Raw genomic sequence first — 12,848 nt, 5'->3', positions numbered from 1 at the left:
CAAGAATCAATAGTAAGAGAATGATGAGCGTATTTTAAAGAATAAAAATGAGAAGCTAGATGTATTAGATGTAAAATTAGACAATAGTTAATAAATAGAGATACAAAACAAGCTTAGATTATAGTAATGATAATTTATAGGACAGATAAAGAATTATTCAAATAAATAAATTCGCAATAAAATCAAAAAAGATTAGGCAAATGATAAATAGACTTGATATTACTAGTACATTAAGGAAAAGTATATCTTTAACGGTGCACATCAACCAGAGCTTTTGCACCAAGATTTTTGTTATAGATATTTTAGTATTTTCGAAACTACGGTAACTATCAATATAATTTTTTATTCATCCCCTAAAGTACTGTCTACTAAGCGATTTACAACCAAATTTGCTTATTTTTACAATCAGATTGTTGCAGGATTGGGTCCGTAAGTTTGTCAATGTTTGAAAAAGAAGACAACAACTTCCTTGGTTGCTGTGCACCCTTAAGGAAAAAAAAAAAAAAAACAAAACAAAGTTTGTTACAGCAGTATCAATTGGTAAAAAAGAGTGGAAAAGCTTTGAGAGATCAAAATCAAATGATGGATGTTAAATAGAAGAATCAGTGAAGAATTGAGAATCAGTAGAGCAAAATAAAAATAGGAGATAGGTGGTAGCTGAGAATGAAGAGGAGAAAAACCCCATTGTGCGATGTTTCTGGTACATCCACAGCAGTTGACTCAACATACTGCGAATCAAAACAATACCGTCTACAATCAGAAATTACTTCCCTTTCCCACATTGTCGCGCCCCTTTCTTTTAGCCGTCTCGACTCTGACCCGCGGTGGTCAAAGGTTTACGATCCGTTTCCACAGGCCACCAGCTAGGTCATCATGAACACCAAGCCAACGTGGAGGTAAGAAAATAGGACACTCGCAAGGAACCAGAGCTTTACTGTTCTGATCAAGATAATTCGGATGATCTAACAGAACTACGGATGTAGTTAGTTACGCTCCTTCCAGGATGTTCCTTACGTGGACGTCAACCGAAGAGCACGCAACAAGGTCAGTGCCATTGCATGCTCTTAGGTATCAATCCTTGGCCTGCCGGAATGACCGAGGGGTTAATGTATGCAAAAATCATTTTCACTAAATAAAAAAAAACTATTTACGAACTTTTATTTAACTTCAAGTCAAGTTCAAATCAGAATTATCAAAAGTTAGCATTGTAAATAAATTTGATTAACTTTTACTTGTATATTTCTGGAGTTGTTTTTGAAAAGGGGGTGTATCCCATTTGGCATAATGCCATTTGGCATAATACCGTTTGGCATAACGCCGTTTGGCATAATGCCGTTTGGCATAATGGACGTTTGGCATAACGGTCATTTGGCATAATGGCCATTTGGCATAATGGTCATTTGGCATAATGATATTAAATTTTCAAAATTATTTCAATTCCATAGACTGGGATCAATCGGCACTACAGTTTGAATGAGGACAGCAGTTTTTAGTACATTTTAAAGCTTGACATTTAGAAAACGATGCACTTTTTTGAATGTTACAGAATTTATAACACCACCGCTGGAAATTTAAACTTTTTCTTCAAGCTCTTCTGGCAGCTTGCTTGCCCACTGAAAATTTTGGCTCGAACCTCGAGTCGATCTGGTTCGAGATCGAGCCTGATCGAGTCGAGGCTCAAGCAAAAATCTCAGTGGGTGGTTGCATGCCTCAATCTTCTCTGCAGTAGCAGCAAGTGCTGCCAGAAGAGCTTACAGAAAAAGTTGAAGGTGGTGATATAAATTCTGTAGCATTCTTAATATTTGACGAATCTTTCCGCACTCTTCGGTTCCCTGGTTGTTCCTGGGTTGTGCCCTGGAACACGAACTATGAGCTCGTGAGGTTGATGAAAAATTCAAAAATCATTAAGGGACTCAAAACTCAAAACCAAAACGCACCGATTATACCGATTATACGGGTTTAAATCCCATTTAAATTTAAAGTCAAAGCGCCAGGTCCTGTCACAATCATATCTGGAGCAACACGAGAAAAGGGCGGATAAGCATTTTGACAGCTAGAACTATTTTGCAAATTCCGAGCCAACAGGTAACTTTTTCACAAAACTCGATGTGTTAAACAATAGCTGGCCTTCCCAGCAACCTTCTAACGGTGCGGGTTTTGTTAAATAGTTACCTGTTGGCTCGGATTTTGCAAAATAGTTCTAGCTGTCAAAATGCTTATGCGCCCTTTTCAAATGTTGCTCCAGATATTTGGGATTCGGGCTCAGTGCATCCAGGGGATCATGCCCTGAAATGTACGCGAAATTCACTCATTTTGTTACATCATGCCAACAGGCGTGTGTTCGGACGACAAAATTTTCGCTGTCGTTTTTTTCTCTGTCCGAAGTGGAATTTTCTCAAGATTTGTTTTTTGGTTGAGTTCTGTTCCGTTGGATGTTGGATTGCTAAACCGGCCTGGATGGATGGATCGCACAGGTGGGGGTGCTAGAGCAGGACAGTTTAAAGACCCCGCAACCTACCTCATTCCGGGTAGGTTGCGGAACTGGAATCTGAAGGCCGTCGAAACTTCCCCGACGACGAAGGTTCGACCGGGAAATGGACAACTTCCGGAAGCCTGAGAACACTGGAACGCGCATTGGGAAGGTGGCGAGCGCAGTCCATCTCCGCGTGAATGGACCTGGTCGAAGTCAAAATCCCAGGAACGAAACGGGAATCGGAGCCGTGGGACCGGTTAAGGTGGAGTACAGTTGCAGCGGGGAGATTACATTGCCACTGTTTCGACGAAAAGAGAAAAAGAAGAACGATGGAGCAGATTACGAGTGGAGCGTTTGCAATCGGAAGCAGCCCAACCGGGGACCGGCCTTTCAATATTAGGTGTATCTTGCGAGACGCTTGAAGAGAAGCTGATTTTGAAGAAGATATCAACTGGTGAGCTCGTTCTTTTTATAAAACAAGTATTCTTTCATTTATTCTGACACACACACACATCACTTAAGACAACAAAGCAAAATTATTACTATATACGCGGTAGGGTGTTTCCTTGGTCGTTCGCTGTGAGTTGTGGATTGCCTGCTTCTCTAATGAAGGTTCGACTAAGGGGGCATGCTTATTAATTTCTCGTCGCTCCATACCCTCAGTGACGTGATGGGAGCAAGGGCGTCTATGCAAAGTGTCCCTACACCCGCTACAAATTTCCGGCGCTTGGGGAGGGAAGCGGGAAACCATTTTGATCTATGCGCCGGTGTTTGTAGCATTAAAATTCGTGCAAAAAAACTTATGCACGTGGGTGTACAGATTACGCAGTAAAAGATGATCGAATTGTTCACCTAGCGCTCACATGTGTTTCAGGACCAAGTTGCCTGCGGGTATGGGGATCATACATACATACATACATTTTGTTACATCATGCCAACATATACTCGTTCATATTACACAGCAAAAAAAAAGTTGGATTTGGAATGTTGAAAATTTGGTTGGTTGAATATTACTCATTTTTTGAGTGATATTAATCAAAAATTGTGTAAAAATGTGAACCTGATGAATATTCATCAGAAACTGATGAAAATTCACCAATTCCTGATGTAATATTACACATTTTTTTCGCGACAAAATCTGTCACCATTTCCTGATGAATATTACCCTATTTTTTTTCTGTGTACAGGGTGAAAATTAATTGAATATTTTATCAGCAAGTGGCGCTACATCCATTCAAATATACACAAAAGTGAGATTTCTATTTGTAATTTAAAGCATTCCACTTTGTCATATACGTAGAAACATATTAATTCACCGTCTTCAGCTTTGGATCCAACCCAAAAGAGCTGCGGGTCATTTTTTCTAAACTCTCAACTGCTGACTCAAGGTTTATATTTCCTTTAAAGAAATGAACACTTTCTAGACTTGTGACAACTGCTGATAAAAGTTGAATTTTCCTTCTAAAGTTGAATTTTCTTCATTAAAAAGGGGATAATGCGCTTCAGCGGTGGTCACAACTCAAGCGAGTTTTCCCTTCCTTTAAAAATATTCACCTATATCAGCAGTCAAAGAGTTTTCCCTTCTTTAAAGAAGGGAAAATTTAACTTGTATCAGCAGTCAAGAGAGTTTTCCCTTCTTTAAAGAAAGATAAATTCAACTTGTGTCAGCAGTAGCCTGTCCCATTTTGAGGTCATGTCGAGGAATTTCAGGTGCTCACTTCTTAAATGGTAGATTATGATGTTAGGAACAATGTTTTCTTAGACAAGAAAAAATAATAAAATACTTTCTCGCACCCCCTAGTCGATTTACTGAAAAAAGTCACTTTTTTGAACAAATTTTCTAAAATCGCTTGGAATCAATACAAAAACTGTTTCGATCAGGTGTGTATTATCTTCAAACGATAGGTTTTTGTCCATAGATTAAGATGCACTATCAATATTGGACCAAAATTTAAGTTTTTGGACTCTCCCAGGCGGATTTGTGTCGAAAAATTCGCATTTTTTCGAAACTTTTTTCAGAAATGTTCATTTAATTTAGGGTAGCCTATTTTTCCCAGTAAAACCAATACATGCAGCTTGTAGGAAATTTCATGGCGAACATTTTTCCCTCTGAGAAAATGCAATTTCGACACTCCAGAGCCGAGATATTTGAGTTTTAGTGAGGAAAAAAGTGACAATTTTCAAAATTTCTCAGAATTCAGAAGCAAGGCCTACTAATTACAAGATGTAGCAAGCATATGTCTCAAAGGTCAGGGTATGCTTTTTATAGTAATTTTGGCCGCTGAATCCGAATCTGAAATCAAATTTCGTGTAAACAGTGATGTTTTGGAGCTACACCCTTTTGGAATGTTATTTGCGTGTTTAAGAGGCAGTTTTTGTAAATATTGATCGGTTTGTTCTAGAGGTCGTATCGAGGTGCTCCGATTTGGATGAAACTTTCAGCGTTTGTTTGTCTATACATGAGATGAACTCATGCCAAATATGAGCCCTCTACGACAAAGGGAAGTGGGGTAAACGGGCATTGAAGTTTGAATTTTCCGAGGATTTCGAATATGACAAAAGTTAGACTAAAAAGAGCCGCTATGGATGCCTACAGGACAATAACTAACGTTGTAAAATGTTTGTTATAGAAAAATCGAAAAACTATGAGAAAAACTGCGATTGACCAAAAAGTTATTACCGTAGGCTTATAGTCCATGAAATTCCCTAACTTTTGAACTAAAAGAGTATGGGTGTTGGAGGTTGCTGCAAAAAAATTTAACAGTAATTTGCAAAAGCTATGAGAAAAAGTTAAACCAATCCTGGATGTCTATGGCTCATTTTGAAGTGCTTCAAAAGACCTTTCGAATGCATCTAAGAGAGTGGGAATTGATGAAGTTTTACTAAAATGCGAGCAATTTAATTTTAAGATTTTTTATGTTTTTTACCCCACTTCCCTTTGTCGTAGAGGGCTCATATTTGGCATGAGTTCATCTCATGTATAGACAAACAAACGCTGAAAGTTTCATCCAAATCGGAGCACCTCGATACGACCTCTAGAACAAACCGATCAATATTTACAAAAACTGCCTCTTAAACACGCAAATAACATTCCAAAAGGGTGTAGCTCCAAAACATCACTGTTTACACGAAATTTGATTTCAGATTCGGATTCAGCGGCCAAAATTACTATAAAAAAGCATACCCTGACCTTTGAGACATATGCTTGCTACATCTTGTAATTAGTAGACCTTGCTTCTGAATTCTGAGAAATTTTGAAAATTGTCACTTTTTTCCTCACTAAAACTCAAATATCTCGGCTCTGGAGTGTCGAAATTGCATTTTCTCAGAGGGAAAAATGTTCGCCATGAAATTTCCTACAAGCTGCATGTATTGGTTTTACTGGGAAAAATAGGCTACCCTAAATTAAATGAACATTTCTGAAAAAAGTTTCGAAAAAATGCGAATTTTTCGACACAAATCCGCCTGGGAGAGTCCAAAAACTTAAATTTTGGTCCAATATTGATAGTGCATCTTAATCTATGGACAAAAACCTATCGTTTGAAGATAATACACACCTGATCGAAACAGTTTTTGTATTGATTCCAAGCGATTTTAGAAAATTTGTTCAAAAAAGTGACTTTTTTCAGTAAATCGACTAGGGGGTGCGAGAAAGTATTTTATTATTTTTTCTTGTCTAAGAAAACATTGTTCCTAACATCATAATCTACCATTTAAGAAGTGAGCACCTGAAATTCCTCGACATGACCTCAAAATGGGACAGGCTAGTCAGCAGTTATCACAAGTCAAGAGAATTTTCGCTTCTTGATTCTGTAATTCTGTAATTTCGGAATACATTCGTCCGGCTTCAGCTGAAGATTCATGCTGTCCCATGTTGCATGTTCGAGTGTAGACCTACGGAAAACCTTGCCGCGAGGAGAGGTGAGTGAGAAGTACACGAACCACCTACGACATAATTCCTCGGGCGGCCCAGGTCAACTCGAAGTTACCCCAGGCACCCCCAGTGCAGGACACATTGGGGGTAGAAAGCGGATAGATATTTCAGTGAATACAATAATTATGACAATATAGTTTCATATAATCCTTATTCCTTAATCTTACCTTTTGACACTATCAAACCTAGCAATATTACTATTGCATCTTACCATTCCCTTTTGATAGTGTCAACTTCAAACCTTCACTCATTGTGCAATTAACACATAATTTCCGCTATATTCTTCATGCGGAATCTTCGTCTAATTTCTTCGCCTTATTATCACTGAACCACGGCGCGATATTGTTCTCACATTTTTTGAGCTTCAACGACCGATTGTTATTCACGCACTTATAAAAATACTTGTTCTGTTTCGCGGCTTTGTGAAAAATACACGTGTGTTGGCTGATACAATGACTTTTTCGGTCATCGTATGCTCGCAAGGTACATGAAAGAGAAAAAGAGAAAAAATGGGATAAGTACAATGTAAAATAAAATCGAACATTGGAACAGACTAACACAGAAAGAAAGAATAAAGAACCTTATTTTGCAACTAGACAGAAATACCAACTTGTAACGAGAAGTTTACAAGAAAACAACTGAAGTTGTGAAATATGGGACAAGACAAGCAAACTAGAATAGTTAATATATATAATAAAACAGATTGAACGTACCTTTAATCATATTAATAACAGTTATGCCCAAATTTCTTACCAATTTTTTTCAGCAGTTACATTTCTACAATAATGTATTGCGATTCCAAGTTTGAAGAATAGAGTAGTTAAAGTTTGTGAGGTAAGGGACAAGTTATAGCAATAGCAAAATAAATAGATGGATAGATTTCAGATTTTACTAAATTGTATCTTAAAAGAATAGTAAACATCTATCTTGTTTTGAAAATAGCCAATGCACCAATTGCAAACATACAGCATGTCACGTTCACACCGTATGGAGTAAATGTGATAAGCTATATGTCCACATTCGGGGCACCACCTTTTTTCAAAATACAGGAAATGATAGAAGGAAGACCCCTTCTGTATAGTGGAAGATTTCTGCAACACCTTGGATTCGGACCAGACATTTTGTCTGAAATAAGAGAGAAAGACAAATATTAAAATTGTGGTATTATCACTAAATCCTATCATCCTTTCACCCCCCAAGACATGGTCTATCCTTCGTGCCTTCGTGTCTTGGGTGATGGCGAATTCTACCTTCTTCAATGATCTTCGGACCACCTCCAACTAGAATTCACAACAGGACCCCCCTCGGCTCCAGTTTACAACATGACAGCGACGAGAACACAGCCGAATGGGAGTTGACAGTATCAAATGCATGCTATACACTTTGCTTTGCTGGATACTTACTAATAGCAAAGGGCGAGAGTCCTGCGACTCTCAGCAATCATGAATACTGCCCATTTGCCACAAGAGAATTTTCGCTTCTTGATTGGAGAGAAAATTCAAACATATAGGGATAATTAAACTAGTGTTAGTAGTTATCACAAGTAAAGAGAATTTTCCATAATTTAAAGAAGGAAAAATTCAACTTGTGTCAGTCTTTGAATAATGGAAAATTTTCTTTACTTGTGATAACTACTAACACGAGTTAAATTATCCCTATATGTTTGATTTTTCTCTCCCTTTCTGTAGGGAAAATTTCCTTGACTTGTGATAACTGCACGGAGAAAAAAGAGTTCCCAAAATCGTGAACAAGCGTTCATGAAAATGGGAACCTCGAACAAAGTGTTCAAATTCCATGGTACGATTTTGAAAAACGTACCATGAAATTTGAACACTTTGTTCGTGGTTCTCATTTTCATGAACGCTTGTTCACGATTTTGGGAACTCTTTTTCTCCGTGTGCTGACACAAGTTGAATTTATCTTTCTTTAAAGAAGTGAACACTTTGTTTGATTTGAGATAACTACTAACATCAGTTGAATTTTCCCTTCTTTAAAGAAGGGAAAACTCTCTAGACTGCTGATATGGGTGAATATTTTTTTAAAAAGAAGGGAAAACACGCTTGAGTTGTGACCACAGCTGAAGCGCATTTTCCTCTGTTTAATGAAGAAAATTCAGTTTTAGAAGGCAAATTCAACTTTTTTTAGCACACAGAAAATAAATGATGGTCATCAGGAAATAGTGACAGATTTTGTGTAAAAAAAAGATTAATTTTACATAAGAAATTGGTGAATATTCATCAGTTTCTGATGAATATTCATCAGGTTCACATTTTTACTATTTTTTTAGGTAATATTACTCAAAAAAGAGGTAATATTTAACCAACCAAAATTCAACTTTTTTTCTGTGCAGTTATGGCAAGCCTAGAAAGTGTCCCTTTCTTCAAAGGAAATATTAACCACAAAGTAACCCAGAGTCACCAGTCCGAAGAAAAGTCATTTCAATTCTTGGCTCCATAAATGTCGAATATATTTGGCTCAATCTAGGGCTCAAGGCTTAAAATAGCCCTAGGAACAATATTCAGCATGTGGAGCAAAATTTTGAACAAACGTTTCAAGTTCTGGGCACCCATAGCCAGCAGTTTTTAAATCAAGAAAAAAAATATTAAGGAATGAAAAAATCAGCTTTCGCCGGCAGTTATCACAACCTAATGTGGTCTTCTTAAAGCAATTCCAATATTAGACTTTATTTTGAAATTTTAACATCATTATGCCAAATGACCATTACGCCAAATGGTCATTATGCCAAATGACCGTTATGCCAAACGTCCATTATGCCAAACGGCATTATGCCAAACGGCGTTATGCCAAACGGCATTATGCCAAATGACATTATGCCAAATGGGATACACCCTTGAAAAGGTCCTATAAACATATGAAAGACAATAGCTTATTGGTCCTTTTCAAAAAAAACTCTAGATTTTACCAGGAAAATATTATGCATCGGTGGTCCCCTTGTTATTTTTCGTTCAACCCAGTTAGCGAGCAGCATTCGGTGTACTGTATTTGAAACTATTTTTCAAATTTCAGAAACAAATGTCATGCTTGTTTTTGTTGGATATTCAATGAATAATATTTGAATGCTTAAAAAAAGACACAAGTTAAACATCATTCAATCTTGGAACGGTTCTTTTGTATTCAAAAGAAGCGCGGCTCAACTTTGTGAGCCACGGTTCGTTTGCTCTTTTCAGTGAACCGGCTTATTGAGCGGCTTGCTCTATTTTTGCCCACCTCTTCTTTCCATGGATTCAAATTCCTACGCTTTTTCTAAGTTACAACCACTTAACTTAGACAGGCCATTATATTTTAGGATAGAATTGTGCAAAGCCTTTTCCATTGAGGAAAAGATATCCAAAATCTGATGGCTCAACAATGGTTATGATCATTAAAAAATGTTTTATCTTATTTGATGCTCTAAGATAGTTTGGTAAAAATGTCCTTATCTTTTGTGTGACCGTCAATATGATTAATCGAATCTTCCGGAGAAGCTCTAAATTTTGAACATCTAACAACTCTAGAAAAAATAACGAGCACTTAAATAAATGTTATGGAGCCGAATTTCAACAACTGCCAATGTATAGGATTTTAGGCCAAGTTTTTTTAACAAAAAGTTTAGTGTGCTAAAAATTTAGATGGAATTGTTACACACATTCCATTCCATTCTAACAAACGACAGACGAACGCACAAATGTTCAATCAATGAAAAAAAGGATGTTTGGGACATCAGCAGCCTCCCAAGGACGACTACGCTTTGAGAGTCATGTCTGCCGAGAAGCTCGGAATCGAATTTATGTTTTTAACGAGGGAAATTCGCGAGAGAAATTGAAAGCAACATTAAAACAGGTGAAGATTGTTTCTTCCTCATTATTTACCATCAAAGCAGAATATACTCTGGTCGAGTAGTTCTATGTAATCCATGCTAACATTACTTACCTTCTGACCTAAATTAGTTAGTCGTCCACATAATCCAACGGGTGTGTTAATCCAGCCGAAATGAACAACCTAATCCACCAAACTGGGTTGTGATTGTTTTCTTTTTGCTTCCTGATGCACTGACGGTTGTCGGATCTGCTCTTCTAATTGCTCCGAATTCTTGCCCCGCTGAAACACAAACCGAATTTCCGTGAAAATCGAATTTTCTTCCCAGCGAACGCAATAATATGCACACAACTATGTGGTGTTGGAGAACATAAAAAAACGATAGCAGCAGGCTATCACAAAACTTTGCCCGATTCTCTCTCTCTCTTCAACGAACACTACCACACATTTGATCGCAGCAGGCCAGCTGTCACTAACACAGGTTTCCGGGACAAGAAAACTCTTTCACTGGTCTGGAGTAAACTTTTTAAATGACGTATGGACGTAATCATTTCCTTTTATCAAAAAATACTTTTTCATTTGAGTTTTGGATAACTAAACATTATAACTAAAAACTGATTTTTTAACAATACACACTCCAGACAATTGCAAAGGTTACGCCAGTCTTCAGCATACTTTGGATTTTTCTTCCTCCAGCAATCGAAATTTGGACGTGGAAAATCAGTAGAAAACTCAACCCCCAGGACCACTTTCGGTCGCAATCACCTACGCATGCATCTCCACGACCCTCGAGGACAAAAACCCAACCAAAACTAACCGATTTGTAGCCTGCTTTTTCGCTAACAACGCACTTTTCCTCCCAGCGCACTTTGCCTTTATGTGGGGCTGATTCCAGTCAAAATGAGAGGAAAAAAAAACGCAAACGAGATTCGCACAACGCACGCAACAACGCTTCAACCCGCGACGACGGTGAGAATCGAACTGATCGTTGGGACTGGAGTGTGAGCGAGCATAAAATCCGCGGCGGAGCATAAACCGTGCGCGTGTGTGTGAACGAGAGAGAGAGAGAGCAGCATATGTCAACATAAGTGCACGCTGACGGGAATTTGGACAGTTTTGAATTTGAGGAAAAAGTCACAGACTAAACAGACTTGGGTTACAATTTGGGTACTAAAGCCCTATGTCAATTCACGCAGAAAAATATATAATCAGCCTGTACGAGGTTTGTTTCAACAAATTTTTTGTTGAATATAATCAACGCGGATTTTGCGTTGAAACAAACCTTGATTTTCTCAATTCCACGAAAATCTTTTGTTGTTTTGAAAAAGTTACTTTGACGTTTAGCGTTGATTCAACAAAAATCTTGATTTTCAAATCTTGACTTTTTTTTGATAAGGTCCTATAAACAAATGTAAACATTGAGTGTATCCCTTTCACACCTTATGTCAAAGTCCATCGGAGTAAGCGGGATACACTCAATGTTTACTTTTGTTTATCGGACCTTATCAAAAAAAAGTCAAGAAATCAACAAAACGTTTTGTTGATTTAAATATGCCTTATTTTTCTGCGTGTTTTTATGTACAATGGTAAAAAACACGATTAAAAACCATTTCTGATCACTTTTTTTTCATTTTAATGCAAAATTTTTTTTTTGACAAGACAACATTTTTTCGATGGATCAACTATGGTCCCCTTGGAACGAGCTGTCAAGTAGGAGATTTTCTGTCAAAAAGGACCGCGAGGTTAATTTTTCAAAATTGATTTAAAAATCCATTTTAAACTCTTTGTGGTCGTACAAAGGGTCATTGTACTCAGAAAAATAAGCTTTATCGCTGTAAACAATAATATCAGCAATCTAAGCTTCATTTTAGGACCCATTAAGCAACCCAATTGGGTCCTAAAATGAAGCTAAAATAAGCTTATAGGTCTGAGGTTTGTGACAGACTAAGTGAAAGCCCATATTAAAGCGGTATACGCACTTCGGAAGGATCCGGCCAAGACAAATTTTCAAATGGCAGCAGGGGCAGCAAAAGCAAGCCGGAGGGGGTGAAGAAAAGCCCTAAGAAATCGTTCCATCTCCTTTGTCTGCTGTTCGTAAAGCCATTTCTGAGGCTGAGATTTCAAAAAAAGTGTCCACGTGGTTTATGGATGGTCCCAACCTGTTATGACTAAATATGACTATGGGTTCGTGGCGCCAAAGAATGCACAAATTTGACCAACCAATCAAGGTTTCTTCTGAGACATCTTCACAAGCAGAAAAATAAGGCATATTTCAATCAACAAAACATTTTGTTTATTTGAAAATCAAGATTTTTGTTGAATCAAAGCTAAACGTCAAAGCAACTTTTTCAAAACAACAAAAGATTTTTTTGGAATTGAGAAAATCAAGGTTTGTTTCAACGCAAATTCGGCGTTGATTATATCCAACAAAAAATTTGTTGAATCAAACCTCGTACAGGCTAATAAATTGTTGTGTGATTGATTAGCATTTGAAGCACCTTGCACATATTGGTTAGCCGATTGACTTATCTTCGTGTTTCTCTTGCTCTAAAAGGTGTTAATTAACAGTGAATTGTTCAAAATTGCATGGTTTTGGTGTTCAAATTAACCGTTAACCGTTGATTG

General features: G+C 37.5%; 1 protein-coding gene across 3 annotated transcripts in view; it reads right to left on the bottom strand.

Annotated features, from left to right (window-relative positions):
- LOC120421483 (uncharacterized) overlaps window positions 1-11,197 on the bottom strand; it is a 31,843-nt gene extending 20,646 nt beyond the window's left edge. For 2 of the 3 annotated variants that reach the window (XM_039584700.2, XM_039584702.2), the window contains exons 1-2: window positions 11,041-11,197; window positions 10,338-10,505 (exon numbers count right to left, since the gene is read on the bottom strand). The gene's annotated coding sequence lies outside the window, so the exon portion shown is untranslated. The other variant, XM_039584701.2, reaches the window with a different exon arrangement.
- Between the last annotated feature and the right edge of the window lie 1,651 nt (window positions 11,198-12,848).

The sequence above is a fragment of the Culex pipiens genome, chromosome 3, assembly GCF_016801865.2.
Source record: "Culex pipiens pallens isolate TS chromosome 3, TS_CPP_V2, whole genome shotgun sequence".
In the NCBI taxonomy this organism is placed as follows: domain Eukaryota; kingdom Metazoa; phylum Arthropoda; class Insecta; order Diptera; family Culicidae; genus Culex; species Culex pipiens.
Note: the sequence above shows the minus strand (reverse complement) of the source record. Positions and strands in the feature narration are given on the sequence as shown.